The sequence below is a fragment of the Schistocerca piceifrons genome, chromosome 8 (genome assembly GCF_021461385.2).
Source record: "Schistocerca piceifrons isolate TAMUIC-IGC-003096 chromosome 8, iqSchPice1.1, whole genome shotgun sequence".
Taxonomy (NCBI): domain Eukaryota; kingdom Metazoa; phylum Arthropoda; class Insecta; order Orthoptera; family Acrididae; genus Schistocerca; species Schistocerca piceifrons.
The window spans coordinates 53724102-53741903 of NC_060145.1; the positions used below are offsets into that span (position 1 = coordinate 53724102).

The 17802-nt window shown below is 48.0% G+C and overlaps 1 protein-coding gene across 1 annotated transcript in view; it reads right to left on the reverse strand.

The window, feature by feature from the left end:
• LOC124711363 (endoglucanase E-4-like) overlaps positions 1-17802 on the reverse strand; it is a 432910-nt gene that overhangs the window by 85891 nt on the left and 329217 nt on the right. The gene's annotated exons all lie outside the window — the stretch shown is intronic.

Consider the following 17802-nt stretch of genomic DNA (forward strand, 5'->3'; position numbering starts at 1 on the left):
TTTAACTAACACCAAATTTTACCAATTTATCGGTGGAGTACCCCAACTCCCCTCTCCTTTTGTTAAGCGATATTCCATTCCCGCAAACCCCCTCCCTCCCCCCCTCCGCCAATAGCCGCCCCTTTGACCAACTTCTAGAACCGCCCCTGGTCTCAGAAGAATCCTCCAGGCATGCACTCAAGCGGTTTAATGCGAAGGCGAAGCTTTTTTCGTTATTCTTGAACTTTATTCCGCTTTCCAAATTTTTCTTAGTTTCCTTTACTGCTTGTCCAGTGTACAGACGGAACAAAGTGGGGGATACGTTACAACCCTGTGTCACTCGCCCCTCAACGACCACCTCCGTCTTGTCCTTCGATTCTTATAACTACAGTCTGGTTTCTGTAAAAATTGTAGATAACATTTCGCTCCCTGTGTTTTATCCCTGCAACCTTTAGAATTTCAGTGCACTCCAGTCAGCATAATCACAATTGCTTTCTGATTATAAAAGCCTCCTGAATACATCACAATGAGAGATCCGAAGGGGGGACGTCTTTACGTGCGGAATATTTTACCCAAGAGCTAGCCATCGTAATTAAATATACAGTTGAGCTGTTGTAGCTTCCCCTTGCATCCAGCCGTTTGCAGCACCATGCTGGTCAACGTTAAAGGCCAGACCAGTCAGTTTGTTACCCTTGCAGCTACTGAAAAGGCTGCTGCTCCTCTTCAGGGACAATATGTTAGCCTGGCCTCTCCATAGGTGCCTCCTCCGATGTGGCTGGACGGCTGTCTGTACTGTTGAGACAACGCGCCACCCCAGATACAGTAATCAGTATTATATGCACAGCATATGAGTAGTACAAAGTAAAAACAATAATAGTAATAGTAACTGTGATTCGTCAGACGATGCCACAATGATGCACATCTACATTCCACGGATGCTGACGATTCTGTTGACAAACAAATGTTACTTAACAGCCAAGAGAATTTGGGATCGACAGAAAGAAGAGAGCCATTATTCAGGATATTTTATCAGGAACCACCTCAAATGTGGAATTCATTGGAGAAAATCTCAGACTTCTTCGAAATTCACACACGAGTCCGGCAATGAGAAGAATTATCGCCACTCTTGTTCAGCATCGTACTCAAAAATGATACGAGAGAAAAGCAAATCAAAGTTATCCGAATTGGAAAAGAGAAAGGAAAAACAGTCACACCGGCAGTAGAAATCTAAGAATTTTTAGCATATTGCAGCTCCGTCAGCAACTGTGAAAGACTAATATTTTGAAGGATCAGCCTCAGTTGCGCAAATTTTCTGGTTTTTCCCAGGATTCGGCTAAATTAATCTAGCCATCTTCAGAAGCATAAAATTACTATAACATGCCAGAGTAAGGCACAGTCAACATTAAAATTAAAACCTATAGTGCCGTGGTGCCATGTCGAATTAAAACTACTTAACTGAAGTCCAGTCCCGGCATCTCTTCACCACGCGGTCGGTTGGCAGCGGGGCTGGACTTCAGTTAAGTAGTTTTAATTCGACATGGTACCACGGCACTATAGGTTTTAATTTTAATGTTGACTGTGCCTTACTCTGTCATGTTATAGTAATGTACTTCGTACACGCAAACGACCGTAACCTGCGTGCAGGCAGAATATGCTTTCATCTTCCAAGTGGTCCTCTGAAGGCACTAGTCAAGCCGTGCACGTCGTTGCTGTGGCTGGAGAGCTAGATTAATTTAGCCGAAACTTGATAAAGACCAGAAAATTTGCGCAACTGAGGCTGATCCTTCAAAATATAAAAAAATATTTGAAAAACAACAACGACGAAGCCAAACTTCATTGCCGGCAAAAAAAAAAAAAAAAAAAAAAAAAAAAAAAAAAAAAAAAAAAAAAAAAAAAATTTGTACACCCTTTCAGAGGTTTGCAATTCACTCGAGATTGTTGCGACAGTGCATATGGAGTAAATGAAATGATAACATTTACAAATCAATAGAACATGCGGTTCTGAGGTACAGCACCAGGTATCGACCCGTACTAAAACACCCATATTAGTAGCACGTACTGTAGCCTCCAAGGGTGGCAATGCAGTCGCTGACTACGGCATCCAGTCGATCGTACAGATGGCAGATAATGCCCTGGGATACGTCATGCCTCGTCTGCTCGACCTGTTCACATATTTCTGTGAGATCTGCTGGTAGACGAGTCGGACAAGTCACTTCTTATCCCATCATATCCCATGTTGTGACTTGGCAAGACAGCCAAGCCACTATGAGGTAGCCGAAAGGCACGCGTTTAAGCTCACGCAGGCTGACGTGAGGTCTGGAACAGTTAAAGGAGTTGAGTCTAGTAAAAAAAGTACGTAGCTTCTGGAATACTTAACTTTAATCCATAATTGGTGAACATCGGTCTGACGGTACATGCATCACAAGATAAATAGCAATTGATAATGGCGCCTTGCTAGGTCGTAGCAAATGACGTAGCTGAAGGCTATGCTAACTATCGTCTCGGCAAATGAGAGCGTAATTTGTCAGTGAACCATCGCTAGCAAAGTCGGCTGTACAACTGGGGCGAGTGCTAGGAAGTCTCTCTAGACCTGCCGTGTGGCGGCGCTCGGTCTGCAATCACTGACAGTGGCGACACGCGGGTCCGACGTATACTAACGGACCGCGGCCGATTTAAAGGCTATCACCTAGCAAGTGTGGTGTCTGGCGGTGATACCACATCCCACACGTACTCGACTGGAGTCGAGTCAGCAGATCGTGTGGCCAGGGAAGTTGCCGGACGGCTTGCAGAGCACGTTGAGTTTCACGGGAAGTGTGTGGGCGAGCATTATCCTGTTGGAACAACACATCACCTTCCTGTTGCAAGACCGGAAAAAGAACGGGTGTAAGAATGTTCTGCACGTACCACGTACCGAGCGCTGGTTAGTGTCCGTCGCCCCCCCCCCCCCCCCCAGGAACACCAAAGGTGAACGAGAATTATGGCTTTCGCTTCCCGGACCATAAGGCCTGGGTGGGGCCAGTGAGTCTTGGATGAATGCACTCCACGAGATAGCGCTCATCAGGTCTACTTCGTACACGCAAACAACCGTAACTTGCGTGCAGGCAGAATCTGCTTTCATTGTTGAAAACAATGGCGCGCCATTCCATCTTTCAGGTGATCCTCTGAAGGCACCAGTCAAGCCGTGCACGTCGATGCTGTAGCTTGAGAGCAAGAGGTGTGCGTGCCCGTGGTCTTACTTACTTACTTTTAAGGGCTTCCCCACGCTTCAGCGGTTGTCCTGTATTCCCATTCGCCAGCTTTCACAAGTATGGCAGTCTTCCTCTTTCAGATCTCTCTTCCTCAACATCCCTATCACTCCCGTTCTCCGTTTTACTCTCGGCCGTCCACTTTTCCTCCTCCCTGGAGGCGACCACTCCAGGATTGCTTTTGGCCTTCGTCTTTGTTCCATTCGCCGTACATGGCCATGCCATTGAAGAGCTCTATTCTCAGGTCTTTGCACAACCGGTTGTTCCGTTTTCATCATCTGATTTCCTTATTTCTTCTCCGCTCTGTCCTGGATATCTTGGCTGCCCCCCTTATTCCATCCACTTCTAGTGCCTGTACTCTGCTTCTCTGCCGCTCCCCCAGGGCTCATCTTTCTGCATCCTATGTTAGTGTACTTTCCACCACTGTTAGCAAAATCTTCTTCTTTGTTTCCTTTGATACTGCCCTGCTTCACAGAACTCCAGGTAGCATTTTAATTGCTCCTCTTGCCTTTTGGATCCTGCACTCCACATCTGCTTCACAGCTTCCCTAAGTATTTCAACTCCTTTAAAGCTTTAATAGGCCCTTGCAGCGGTACTATATCACTGCCATCTCCCCCTTCTAAAAGATATTCTATTTAGCCCATATTTATTCTAAGCCCGCCTCGTTCAAATGCCTCCATTATCTTTTTTGTTATGAATTTGGCGTCTTCTCTACTTTGTGCTATCAGTACTTTATCATTGGCAAATAATAATGCGTAAATACACTCCTGGAAATGGAAAAAAGAACACATTGACATCGGTGTGTCAGACCCACCATACTTGCTCCGGACACTGCGAGAGGGCTGTACAAGCAATGATCACACGCACGGTACAGCGGACACACCAGGAACCGCGGTGTTGGCCGTCGAATGGCGCTAGCTGCGCAGCATTTGTGCACCGCCGCCGTCAGTGTCAGCCAGTTTGCCGTGGCATACGGAGCTCCATCGCAGTCTTTAACACTGGTAGCATGCCGCGACAGCGTGGACGTGAACCGTATGTGCAGTTGACGGACTTTGAGCGAGGGCGTATAGTGGGCATGCGGGAGGCCGGGTGGACGTACCGCCGAATTGCTCAACACGTGGGGCGTGAGGTCTCCACAGTACATCGATGTTGTCGCCAGTGGTCGGCGGGAGGTGCACGTGCCCGTCGACCTGGGACCAGACCGCAGCGACGCACGGATGCACGCCAAGACCGTAGGATCCTACACAGTGCCGTAGGGGACCGCACCGCCACTTCCCAGCAAATTAGGGACACTGTTGCTCCTGGGGTATCGGCGAGGACCATTCGCAACCGTCTCCATGAAGCTGGGCTACGGTCCCGCACACCGTTAGGCCGTCTTCCGCTCACGCCCCAACATCGTGGAGCCCGCCTCCAGTGGTGTCGCGACAGGCGTGAATGGAGGGACGAATGGAGACGTGTCGTCTTCAGCGATGAGAGTCGCTTCTGCCTTGGTGCCAATGATGGTCGTATGCGTGTTTGGCGCCGTGCAGGTGAGCGCCACAATCAGGACTGCATACGACCGAGGCACACAGGGCCAACACCCGGCATCATGGTGTGGGGAGCGATCTCCTACACTGGCCGTACACCACTGGTGATCGTCGAGGGGACACTGAATAGTGCACAGTACATCCAAACCGTCATCGAACCCATCGTTCTACCATTCCTAGACCGGCAAGGGAACTTGCTGTTCCAACAGGACAATGCACGTCCGCCTGTATCCCGTGCCACCCAACGTGCTCTAGAAGGTGTAAGTCAACTACTCTGGCCAACAAGATCTCCGGATCTGTCCCCCATTGAGCATGTTTGGGACTGGATGAAGCGTCGTCTCACGCGGTCTGCACGTCCAGCACGAACGCTGGTCGAACTGAGGCGCCAGGTGGAAATGGCATGGCAAGCCGTTCCACAGGACTACATCCAGCATCCCTACGATCGTCTCCATGGGAGAATAGCAGCCTGCATTGCTGCGAAAGGTGGATATACACTGTACTAGTGCCGACATTGTGCATGCTCTGTTGCCTGTGTCTATGTGCCTGTGGATCTGTCAGTGTGATCATGTGATGTATCTGACCCCAGGAATGTGTCAATAAAGTTTCCCCTTCCTGGGACAATGAATTCACGGTGTTCTTATTTCAATTTCCAGGAGTGTAGTACCATTTTGGAATGGATTCCACCGTTCCAATATACAGTGTACTGCACATATATCTTAAAAAGGGTCGGAGACAGACTGCAGTCTTGTCCAAGTCCTTTCGATGTTTGGTATGTCTCATTCAACTTTCTCCCTACTTTTAACTGCTCCGTGCGATTGGTGGCATATTCTTTGAATTAGGGATATCTGTTGTGCCTCTACACCTATATATTCCATCGCTTCCCATAGCCCATTGATTGGTAGACAATCATACGCTTTTTCTGAATTCACTGTCCACCTGTTTAGTTCGGTGGTAACGTGCTCGCCTCCCATGCAAGCGGGCACGGGTTCGATTCCCGGTCGGATTGGAGATTTTTCTCCCCTCGCGGACTGGGTGTTGTGTTGTTCTCATGAACATTTCATCGTCATCATCGGAGCTCAAGTCACCCAATGTGGCGTCGACTGAAATACGACTTGCACTTGGCGGCCGAACTTCCCTGGATGGGGCTTCCCGGCCAAATATGCCATACACTCATTTCATTTCATTTCTAAGTTCGCAAATAGTAAGGTTATTTCCTGTCCCTTGAATACGCCTTCTCACTTATTTGTCTAAGGCTAAAAATATGATCCATACAACATCGTCCAATTGTAAAATCTGTGTGCTCCTCTCGCATCTTTCCCTCAATCTCATTCTCCAACCGGTTTTCAGAACAGCGCCAAAAAGCCTGCCGATAGAAGCCATTGCACAAAGCCTCCTACAATTATTTGGGTGCTTCTTGTTTTCTTTTTTGTAGATAACAGATATGTGTGATATACACCACTCTCTTGGTATTTCCTCTCCCTCCGCAATCTCACTGAACAATTTACTTATAAGTCTCATCGTTTGAGGGGGCCCTTATTTCACAGTTCCATCACAACTCCTCTCGGTCCTCTTGCCTTACCATTTCTTGCCCTTTTAGCATATCTTTCACCTCTTCCTCTAGTATAGGTTCTATCTTACCTGATGTACTGCTTTTTATGTAGCCTCTATCATGTGGTCTATTCTTTTCTCTACCAGAAGTTCTTCAGAGTGCTTTTTCACTGTCAAATAGATATAGGCTATCATGTGGGTGCGGGACTGCTGGCCATTTTCATCTTCCTTGTCATTCTCTATGCCTCTGCCGATCTCCTGTATCAAAGCGAATGCTCCATTTTCTCGCCTACTCTTTCCCATTTCCTTTCCTTACACTTTGTTTTTTATTTCTTAGCTATCTTTTTATATACCTTGTACCTATACCAGTTCCCTTCACTCCCAGAACTTAACCATATATGATATAGTTTCTTCTTTCCTTAACCACCTCCAACAATTCCGTGGTCATCCATTCAGTTCTTACTCTTCTCTCCCTTTCCCGGCCTAAAGCCCCCTCTGCCTATTCCTTAATTGACTGTTTCAGGAAACTGTATAGCTCATTACCACTCCAGTGCTCCTCCACTGCATAAAGTCTTAGATTTAAAATTTGCCGAGACAAACTTTTCACGCTTTCTTCTTGTAACAAATGTATCCTATACTTCAGAACCTCTATAATTATGCGTCCAGAATTCTCCTCTTTCTCCTTCTGTTACATCTCGGTCTTAATCAAAAAAATAATTTCTGAAATGATTATAAAATGATTTGAGCCACACTCCATTCTATCATTACATCTTGCACCTTAATTACCCGTCGCCTATGCACTATTACGTAGTCTATAACTGATTTTAGGTCCCTTGATGGACTGGTCCAGGTGTACTTAAGTATTTCTTTATGCTGGAACTGCCCATTCATAACAGTACACTTCTGAACCTTACAGAAATTAATCAAAATCCTTCCATTACCGCTTTCTACATTCTCTCCCCATGGTCCTACAACGTCTCATAATTTCGTCTTTTTCTAATTCGTCTATTCACGTCCATCTGGTTACTCGTCAACGCTTTTTGTAAGAAAACCCTCTTTTCTCGTCAGGAGCATCTTCGCTAGAGCCATACACCCCAATTAATTAAAGTTTTATTCCATTAATTCTTATTGTTGCAATTATTATCCTTTCATTCACTTCTTCCCAATTAATTATTTCTTGTTTCCGTTTTTTTTTTTATAAGAACTACTACTCCTGATTTTGCTCTTTCAGTATTTCCACTCTACTCCAAGACCGAATGTAGTCTCCAATTAGTTGTTGTCTAGATCTTTTCATTTTCGCTTCTGTCACTACCAGCATATCCATATTCAGTACTTCCATTTCTTTAATTATATTCTCAATTTACCTGCTAAACTCTGTGCATTCCAAGTTCCACAAATCAGAGTCCTTATCCTTAACCGAAGTCCATGCCTTTTGATCCGTCCGGATTTTTTATTTTGTTTGGGAAACATAGCAAAACCTGTTTTTACCGGGATGCCAACCTGGAGGATGGAATTTTTTCCCAAGGGTTTATTCCCCTATGGAGGCTGCCTACCCTACGTTACCATTTCGTGAAAGGAAAACTCAGGATTGGATAAAGGAAAAGATGGGGCTTGCGAGACATTTGGAGGACTGGAATTTTTCGAAGTGTTTAATTTCCTATGGAGACTGCCTATCCTACGCTACCATTTCGAGAAAGGAAAACTCAGGATTGGGTAAAGGAAAACATGGGGCTTGCGAGACACTCTTTGTTTGGATTCTCTGCGTGACGCCTGTCTGGCATGGGAGACCCAGCCAGTAGCTACGCTACCGGCGTGCCGGTATAGCCCTCGGCTTCATTGAAACACCTAAACCCTCGCGCCCACACAGAGAGTGCCACTTCAAGGCGGAGTGTCCTCGAGTCCCTTTGCTGACAACAGGTTCACAACAGTTTGTGTTGATACGTCTGGGCTCACAAGCTCTCTTATCTGTCCTTACAGTACGACGATCCTGACGGGCATCTGTGCTGCTTGGATGTCCAGAACCTCGTTTAGGGGTGTGACAATGATCACATGACCACTGATACCAGAATCGTTGCACAACTGACACAGCATGTCAAACTTGTGTGGCAATTCTCCAAAAGGACAATCCCGCCACTCAGAAGGCCACAATTCGACCGCTTTCAAACTCGCTCAGTTGGCTGTAGGAAGTGCTTCTACATGGCATGGTTGCCTGCTTGCTTCACACGTCTATGCCACACTGAGCCATCTGGCTGTTAGCACTCCATATTAAACGGCAGACACAGGTCACGCTCTGGTAGCTATGCCTCTGCGTTATCTGTTAGCGCACGACGTTGCAGCCATGATCAGTATATCTACACTACTGGCCATTAAAATTGCTACACCAAGAAGAAACGCAGATGATAAACGGGTATTCATTAGACAAATATATTATACTAGAACTGACATGTGATTACAGTTTCACGCAATTTGGGTGCACAGATCCTGAGAAATCAGTACCCAGAACAACCACCTCTGGCCGTAATAACGGCCTTGATACGCCTGAGCATTTAGTCAAACAGAACTTGGATGGCGTGTACAGGTACAGCTGCCGGCCGCGGTGGCCGAAAGGTTCTAGGCGCTTCAGTCCGGAACCACGCGGCTGCTACGGTCGCAGGTTCGAATCCTGCCTCGGGCATGGATGTGTGTGATGTCCTTAGGTTAGTTAGGTTTAAGTAAATCTAAGTTCTAGGGGACTGATGACCAGAGATGTTAAGTCCCATAGTGCTCAGAGCTATCTGAACCAGCTGCAGCTGCCCATGCAGCTTCAACACGATACCACACTTCATCAACAGTAGTGACTGGCGTATTGTGACGAGCCAGTTCCTCGGCCACCATTGACCAGACGTTTTCAACTGGTGAGAGACCTGGAGAATGTGCTGGCCAGGGCAGCAGTCGAACATTTTCTATATCCAGAAAGGCCCGTACAGGGCCTGCAACATTCGGTCGTGCATTATCCTGCTGAAATGTAGGGTTTCGCAGGGATCGAATTAAGGGTAGAGCCACGCGGGTCGTAACACATCTGCAATGTAACGTCCACTGTTCAAACTGCCGTCAATGCGAACAAGAGGTGACCGAGACGTGTAACCAATGGCACCCCATACCATCACGCCGGGTGATACGCCAGTATGGCGATGACAAATACACGCTTCCAATGTGCGTTCACCGCGATGTCGCGGATGCGACCATCATGATGCTGGTAACAGAACCTGGATTCATCCGAAAAAATGACGTTTTGCCATTCGTGCACCCAGGTTCGTCGTTGAGTACACCATCGCAGACGCTCCTGTCTGTGATGCAGCGTCAAGGGTAACCGCAGCCACGGTCTCCGAGCTGATAATCCATGCTGCAGCAAACGTCGTCTAACTGTTCGTGCAGATGGTTGTTGTCTTGCAAACCTCCCCATCTGTTGACTCAGGGATCGAGACGTGGCTGCACGATCCGTTACAGCCATGCGTATAAAATACTGTCATCTCGACTGCTAGTGATACGGGGCCGTTGGGATCCAGCACGGCGTTCCGTATTACCCTCCTGAACCCACCGATTCCATATTCTGCTAACAGTCATTGGATCTCGACCAACGCGAGCAGCAGTGTCGCGATACGATAAACCGCAATCGCGATAGGCTACAATCCGACCTTTATCAAAGCCAGAAACGTGATGGTACGCACTTCTCCTCCTTACACGAGGCCTCAGAACAATGTTTCACCAGGCAACGCCGTTCAACTGCTGTTTGTGTATGAGAAATCGGTTGGAAACTTTCCTCATGTCAGTACGTTGTAGGTGTCGCCACCTGCGCCAACCTTGTGTGAATGCTCTGAAAAGCTAATCATTTGCATATCACAGCATCTTCTTCCTCTCGGTTAAATTTCGCGTCTGTTGCACGTCATCTTCTTGGTGTAGCAATTTTAATGGCCGGTAGTGTACTATCCCTCAGGTAGCATATGCCGTCATCGGATCAAAATCGACGTCGTCTATTCGGGTGCACTATTTTTTTCCCAGCAGTGTAGCGCTACATAAGCCGCATGAAATCTCCTGTAAAGCGGGAGTTCTATGAAAAGACTCGGTAAATGGACACCAAATCAACAGGAAAACTCCCACTGAAAAAACAGTACGGAAATATCTCACAGCTCATTCACTTCAAGTACTTAGGAGAAACTATCGAACCCAAGGGACTGAAGACAATCTCCAACACAGAATGAATATTCAAACTGCAAAAGGCTTACAGACTGACATGGAATCACTTTAACACCTCCCCTTTTACGGTGCAGAAACCACAGTAATTAGAGTGACGACAAAAATTCATGATATAGAGAAACAAGAACGAAAAGTTCTTAGAAAAATCTATGGTGCTGTTGTCCGAGACGGAACTTGGATCAGACGACCTACAAAGGGACTTAACGGAGACACAGACATCATAGATAAATTCAGGATAAGATCCTTCAGTTCTATGGACACCTATGTAGGATGGACGAAAACAAACTAAGAACATTTTTAACATCATTAATGGAAACAAATTAAAGACATGTTGGATGAAAGAAACATGGATGTGTGTGATGTCCTTAGGATAGTTAGGTTTAAGTAGTTCTAAGTTCTAGGGGACTGATGACCACAGATGTTAAGTCCCATAGTGCTCAGAGCCATTTGAACCATTTTTTTGAAAGAAACACAAGAATACTTGCAACCATCGAAAATTTCAGGAGAAGGAATCGCGGACAGAAAAAAGTTCAGATGTAACATCAAAAACAAGAAACTTGAACAAGTCTCAACGAAAGAAACAACAGGAGAAAAGTGGACAGACCAAAGGAAGAAAAATCGCAGTGAATTAATGAAGAAGTTTGGGGAAGAAAACGAAATGATGCTGTGACTGGCTCAAGTTCACATGTTCTGCTACAATTGAATAACCGAGAATAACAATAATAATAATAATGATAATAATAATATAACAGAAAACCATAATTATATGCATACTATAAGAGCAGTGCGTAATAATAAAAATAATAATAACCCAGATATTCACACGAAGCGTACAGAAATGACAAGCTGAAGGATTTCACGTAAGAGTTTTCTACAGGTTATGCAGTTGGAACTGTTTTTGAAAAAGATTGCTCTGGAAAGTCACAGACTTGAACATACTGCTGGAGATAGCTTTGGCAGGAGGAAAGAATTTGCTGGAAACCTTTGGAGTCGGATGAGAAATTCATGGACCTGCTTGATTAACTACATACACTCCTGGAAATTGAAATAAGAACACCGTGAATTCATTGTCCCAGGAAGGGGACACTTTATTGACACATTCCTGGGGTCAGATACATCACATGATCACACTGACAGAACCACAGGCACATAGACACAGGCAACAGAGCAAGCACAATGTCGGCACTAGTACAGTGTATATCCACCTTTCGCAGCAATGCAGGCTGCTATTCTCCCATGGAGACGATCGTAGGGATGCTGGATGTAGTCCTGTGGAACGGCTTGCCATGCCATTTCCACCTGGCGCCTCAGTTCGACCAGCGTTCGTGCTGGACGTGCAGACCGCGTGAGACGACGCTTCATCCAGTCCCAAACATGCTCAATGGGGGACAGATCCGGAGATCTTGCTGGCCAGGGTAGTTGACTTACACCTTCTAGAGCACGTTGGGTGGCACGGGATACATGCGGACGTGCATTGTCCTGTTGGAACAGCAAGTTCCCTTGCCGGTCTAGGAATGGTAGAACGATGGGTTCGATGACGGTTTGGATGTACCGTGCACTATTCAGTGTCCCCTCGACGATCACCAGTGGTGTACGGCCAGTGTAGGAGATCGCTCCCCACACCATGATGCCGGGTGTTGGCCCTGTGTGCCTCGGTCGTATGCAGTCCTGATTGTGGCGCTCACCTGCACGGCGCCAAACACGCATACGACCATCATTGGCACCAAGGCAGAAGCGACTCTCATCGCTGAAGACGACACGTCTCCATTCGTCCCTCCATTCACGCCTGTCGCGACACCACTGGAGGCAGGCTGCACGATGTTGGGGCGTGAGCGGAAGACGGCCTAACGGTGTGCGGGACCGTAGCCCAGCTTCATGGAGACGGTTGCGAATGGTCCTCGCCGATACCCCAGGAGCAACAGTGTCCCTAATTTGCTGGGAAGTGGCGGTGCGGTCCCCTACGGCACTGTGTAGGATCCTACGGTCTTGGCGTGCATCCGTGCGTCGCTGCGGTCCGGTCCCAGGTCGACGGGCACGTGCACCTTCCGCCGACCACTGGCGACAACATCGATGTACTGTGGAGACCTCACGCCCCACGTGTTGAGCAATTCGGCGGTACGTCCACCCGGCCTCCCGCATGCCCACTATACGCCCTCGCTCAAAGTCCGTCAACTGCACATACGGTTCACGTCCACGCTGTCGCGGCATGCTACCAGTGTTAAAGACTGCGATGGAGCTCCGTATGCCACGGCAAACTGGCTGACACTGACGGCGGCGGTGCACAAATGCTGCGCAGCTAGCGCCATTCGACGGCCAACACCGCGGTTCCTGGTGTGTCCGCTGTGCCGTGCGTGTGATCATTGCTTGTACAGCCCTCTCGCAGTGTCCGGAGCAAGTATGGTGGGTCTGACACACCGGTGTCAATGTGTTCTTTTTTCCATTTCCAGGAGTGTAGTTAGGTAAAGCAGTATCTGATGTTGGAGGGGAATGCGCTGTATTCACATGTACCTGTGAAATGATATGTGACTTTGCAGTTTAACTTTCTTTAAATTTTTCTTCATTTTCTCCCTTTTGTTTTGTTTCTCTGCGTAAGAAATTTTATATTGTAATTGGAAATATAACCACTACACAGTTATTACGTACTATGTACAGTACTCGCGGTCTGCTGTAGATGTCCAGAGGGCAGTCCTAAAGGCATTCAAATACGTGCTTTATCACAAAAAAATAAAAATCTTTATTCAGGTACGATTTAATTTAGTTGTCTAATAAAGACCCTTTATGCTGAAGAACGGATGTATGTTTTAGCCACGAAGCTGAATTTTAATCGTGGGTCCAGTTCAGACAACTCAGTTATAACGGCTACGCACGTGGTACGTGAGAAAGGCAAGCCATGAACCGGGTGTTAACAAAAAATCCATGCCACTCCTGTCTGTTATTCAAGGTTGCCAGCGAGATTTCTCATTTTTAACACGGCACCTAACAGACACTGAGTCATTCTCCATTAGCGGAAGCTCTTGGTTAGTCGTCACTCTAGCGGCTGGCTCTGTGGAATATAAGAACTGAGTAACAGTCAGGACAGGCAGAACCAGCAACTACGCAAAAATCTAATCTTTAGAGCTGAAATACTTTCTAAACGTGTTTCACATTTGCTTCATGTATCATGATGACTCGCGTTTACACATAAATGGTCCAAATACAAGAAAAATTGTGAGTAGTTGCCACCAGATAAGATAGAAGACGCCCGTAGTTTGAACTACGCGTATGTTCTCTCCGACCCATCAACTGTCAACTTACAGTTGATGGTTGGAGAGATAACATCACTGTTGCAGGTAGTCTGCGTTACCGGTTATGTTGGCCAGTGATGCATCGTGTATATGGATCATGATAATCCCTTCAGCGTCAACTAAGGCCTAAAGATGGTGCATCAAAGCGCCGAAACTGGTAGCTACACAATAAATGACATCGTAAGGACGGCTGTAAGCGTTTCATTTTCTTACAATAAAAACAATTACGCCTGGACCCAGAATAGAACTCTCGACCTCCTACTTGCTAACCCAATATGCTGCCCAGTGGAACGCCGGCCGCTGTGGCCGAGAGGTTCTAGGCGCTTCAGTCCGGAACCGCACTGCTGCTACGGTCAGAGGTTCGAATCCTGCCTCGGGCATGGATGTGTGTGATGTCCTTAGGTCAGTGAGGTTTAAGTAGTTCTACGTCTAGGGGCCCGATGACCTCGGGACCGCTGTCAGATGCGAGTGCCTCAGAAATCTGTCCAGTCGAGCAAATGGAGACCCATAATGAGACTCCTTTCAATCCCAGTCAGGAGCAGATAACGCTGTCTCACACGAGTACGCTGCATCTGCGTGTTCTTCACAGTGATCACTGTTCACACCCTTATAAGCCACAGCCCTGCCGCGCCCTCCCTCTCCCACTCCTTCCCCCAGCGCCACCTTAAACGCCTTTTCCCCAGTGCCCCGAGCACTTTCATATTTGTCATCTGTCAGTTTTCGCTATGAATTGCGATGTACACCGTACACAAATCTTGCAAATAGTGTCCATAGCGACCCTCCTAGCACTGGGGCCCAGGTGCTGGCTGTGCCACTTGGGACTTAAAACGTCCTTGAAAAGCAGGAGCTTCCATGTTTGGTACATCAGAGATTGCAGCATCACTCGCTGTCTTCATACGTCACGAGGAAGGCGCAGCTTACTTGCATACATAGTTGATCACAGAAAACAATGACAGAAAAAGAAAAGCAGAAATTACCTGAACCATGTGTGTTTTCAGAATGTAGTAAGCATTAATACGAGGTAAGTCAATTATTATCCGCAAAGTCGTTATAAAATTTGTGATAACGTAGATTTTCCCGGCGTATCAAATACTGATGATTTTCACGGGTTTGCAGCCGGGTTCCATCGTCTTGACGACAACACGATATTTCGGCGGACCATCTGGCCGCCATCTTCAGGTGAGATTGAGTGCACAATCACGCCAGAACTGAAGAGACCTCATTTTTTTTCTTTATTGTTATTTTCAAACCCATACAAACAGGCAGGCTGTCAGCAGCATGTTACGCCGCTCTTCAGCCATAGAGTAGATAAATAAACAACAGAAAGAATACACATAAGGGACGTAACAGTGGGTAATAAAACAGTAGACACATAAAGACAAACACGGAGCTGTTCACACTCGACGATAATCCACACTACAAACTGTTGACACGACGCACAAACACTGAAGATGGCGATGGCACAGGTGAACGATGGAGTGCGACGGTGAACACTGAACACTAAACACGACGGCACACACGAGACACAGATGGCGATGATCTCAGGCGCGCGAATGTCCACTGAGCGTGTGCGAGTCCGGGGACCTGCCAAGAGGGGAGGAAGGGTGAAGGGGGGGAGAGGGGAGAACAAGGATGCCAATGGCTGAGGAGATGGGGGGAGGAGTAGAGGGACAGGGGTGGGGAAGCCCGGGGGAGGAGTGGGGAGAAATGGAGGAGGAAGGGAAGAGGGAGAGAAGGGAGAGAGGGTGCCCAAAGGAGTAAACACAGGAAGAGGGAGGGAGGATCAAAGTTGGTAGGAGGGGTAGATGGAGGGGAGGAGGGCATCATCAGGGAGAGGGAGCTGGTGGAAGCCACCTTGGGAGAGGGTAAGGAGGGTGGAGAGATGGAGACTGGGTGGGACGTGGGAATACTGGTGCGGCAGTGGGCGGTGGTGGGAGAGGATGGGGGAGACGAGCGGGTGAGGTGGATCGAGTTTTCGGGAGGTGTACAGGATCCGTATCCGTTTAAGGAAAAGGAGGAGGTGAGGGAATGGAATGAGGTCGTACAGGATCCGTGTGGGGGAGGGGAGATGGATGCGATAGGCGAGGCAGAGAGCATGGCGTTCGAGGATCTGAAGGGATTTGTAAAAGGTAGGGGGGGTGGAGATCCAGGCAGGATGGGCATAACAGAGGATAGGGCGGATGAGGGATTTATAGGTGTGGAGTATGGTGGTGGGATCCAGACCCCACGTACGGCCAGAAAGGAGCTCGAGGAGACGGAGTCGGGAGCGTGCCTTGGCTTGGATTGTCCGGAGATGGGGGGTCCAGGAGAGGCGATGGTCGAGGGTGACGCCAAGGTACTTAAGGGTGAGGGTGAGGGTGATAGGACGGCCATAGATGGTGAGATAGAAATCAAGGAGGTGGAAGGAAGGGGTGGTTTTGCCTACAATGATCACCTGGGTTTTGGAGGGATTGACCTTGAGCAACCACTGGTTGCACCAAGCGGTGAACCGGTCAAGATGGGATTGGAGAAGGTGTTGGGAACGCTGCAGGGTGGGGGCGAGGGCAAGGAAGGCGGTGTCATCGGCAAACTGGAGAAGGTGGACGGGGGGTGACGGCGGCGGCATGTCTGCCGTATACAAAAGGTACAGAAGGGGGGAGACGACGGAGCCTTGGGGCACACCGGCGGAGGGTAAAAAGGTGTAGGAATCCGTGTTATGGATGGTGACGTAGGAAGAACGGTGGGAGAGAAAGAAGCCGATCAGACGGACGTAATTAATGGGAAGGGCGAAGGTTTGGAGCTTGAAGAGGAGACTGGAATGCCATACGCGGTCATAGGCACGTTCGAGGTCCAGGGAGAGGAAGATTGCGGAGCGACGGGAATTTAGCTGTTCGGAAAGGAGATGAGTGAGGCGGAGGAGAAGGTCATCGGAAGAGCAGGACGGTCAAAAGCCACACTGGGTAACGGGAAGGAGGCGGTGTTGGCGGAGATGCTAGTGGATGCGTCGGGTGAGGATGGATTCCAGGACCTTGCTGAAGACCGAGGTAAGGCTGATGGGAGGAGACGGCGGACGGCGGTTTACCGGGTTTAAGGAACATCAGGATACGGGAGGTTTTCCACAGGTCGGGGTAGTAGCCGGTGGACAGGACTACATTGTAGAGCCTGGCCAGGGTGGAGAGGAAAGAGACAGGAGCTTCACGAAGGTGGCGGTAGGTGACACGATCGTGACCAGGAGCGGTGTTGCGTTTTCTGCGGAGTGTAGCAATGAGATCCTGTGTAGTGATGGGGGCATTGAGTTCCAAGACACCTCAGATTCGGCGGCTCCTTTATACCGTGGGTACTGGCCGTCGCGAGTGCGCGAGCAACGGAAGAGCTGCCCTCTGTGAGGCGAAGAATTGCAGCGGCGCCAGCGGTGAAAACTGTCAAAAGCGAGGAATCGCAAAATTAAAATGCAGCAGGTCGGAAACCAGACCGATGTTGTTTTATCTGTGATAAAATAGGATTCCACGTCTTAGTTAAAGGAAAACCTTTATCTCTGTTAATAATATCATCAGACAGACGTATTTCAATTGATTCTTTCAATACACAATCCCAGTAACGGGAAGCCGAGGCAATAATTTGCGTCTCTTTAAACGTCACATTGTGCCTTGGGCAAAACTAGATCCCTTCTTGGATCGGTTAAAGATGATTTGGCACTGAGGAAGCCTGGGGTATACAAGATTCCCTGTCACTGCGGGAAGGCCTACATAGGACAGACTATTCGTGCAGTTCAAGATCGATGTGTGGAACATCAATGGCATACACGTCTGCTCCAGCCGGAAAAATCAGCCGTTGCTGAACACTGTCTTAATGAAGGCCACAATAATGCGTTCACTATGCTGTTTGTAGTAGCTTACCCGCACTCCTATTTTTTTATTCATTATTAAACCTACTCCTGCATTACCCCTATTTGATTGTGTGTTTATAACCCTGTATTCACCTGACCAAAAGTCTTGTTCCTCCTGCCAC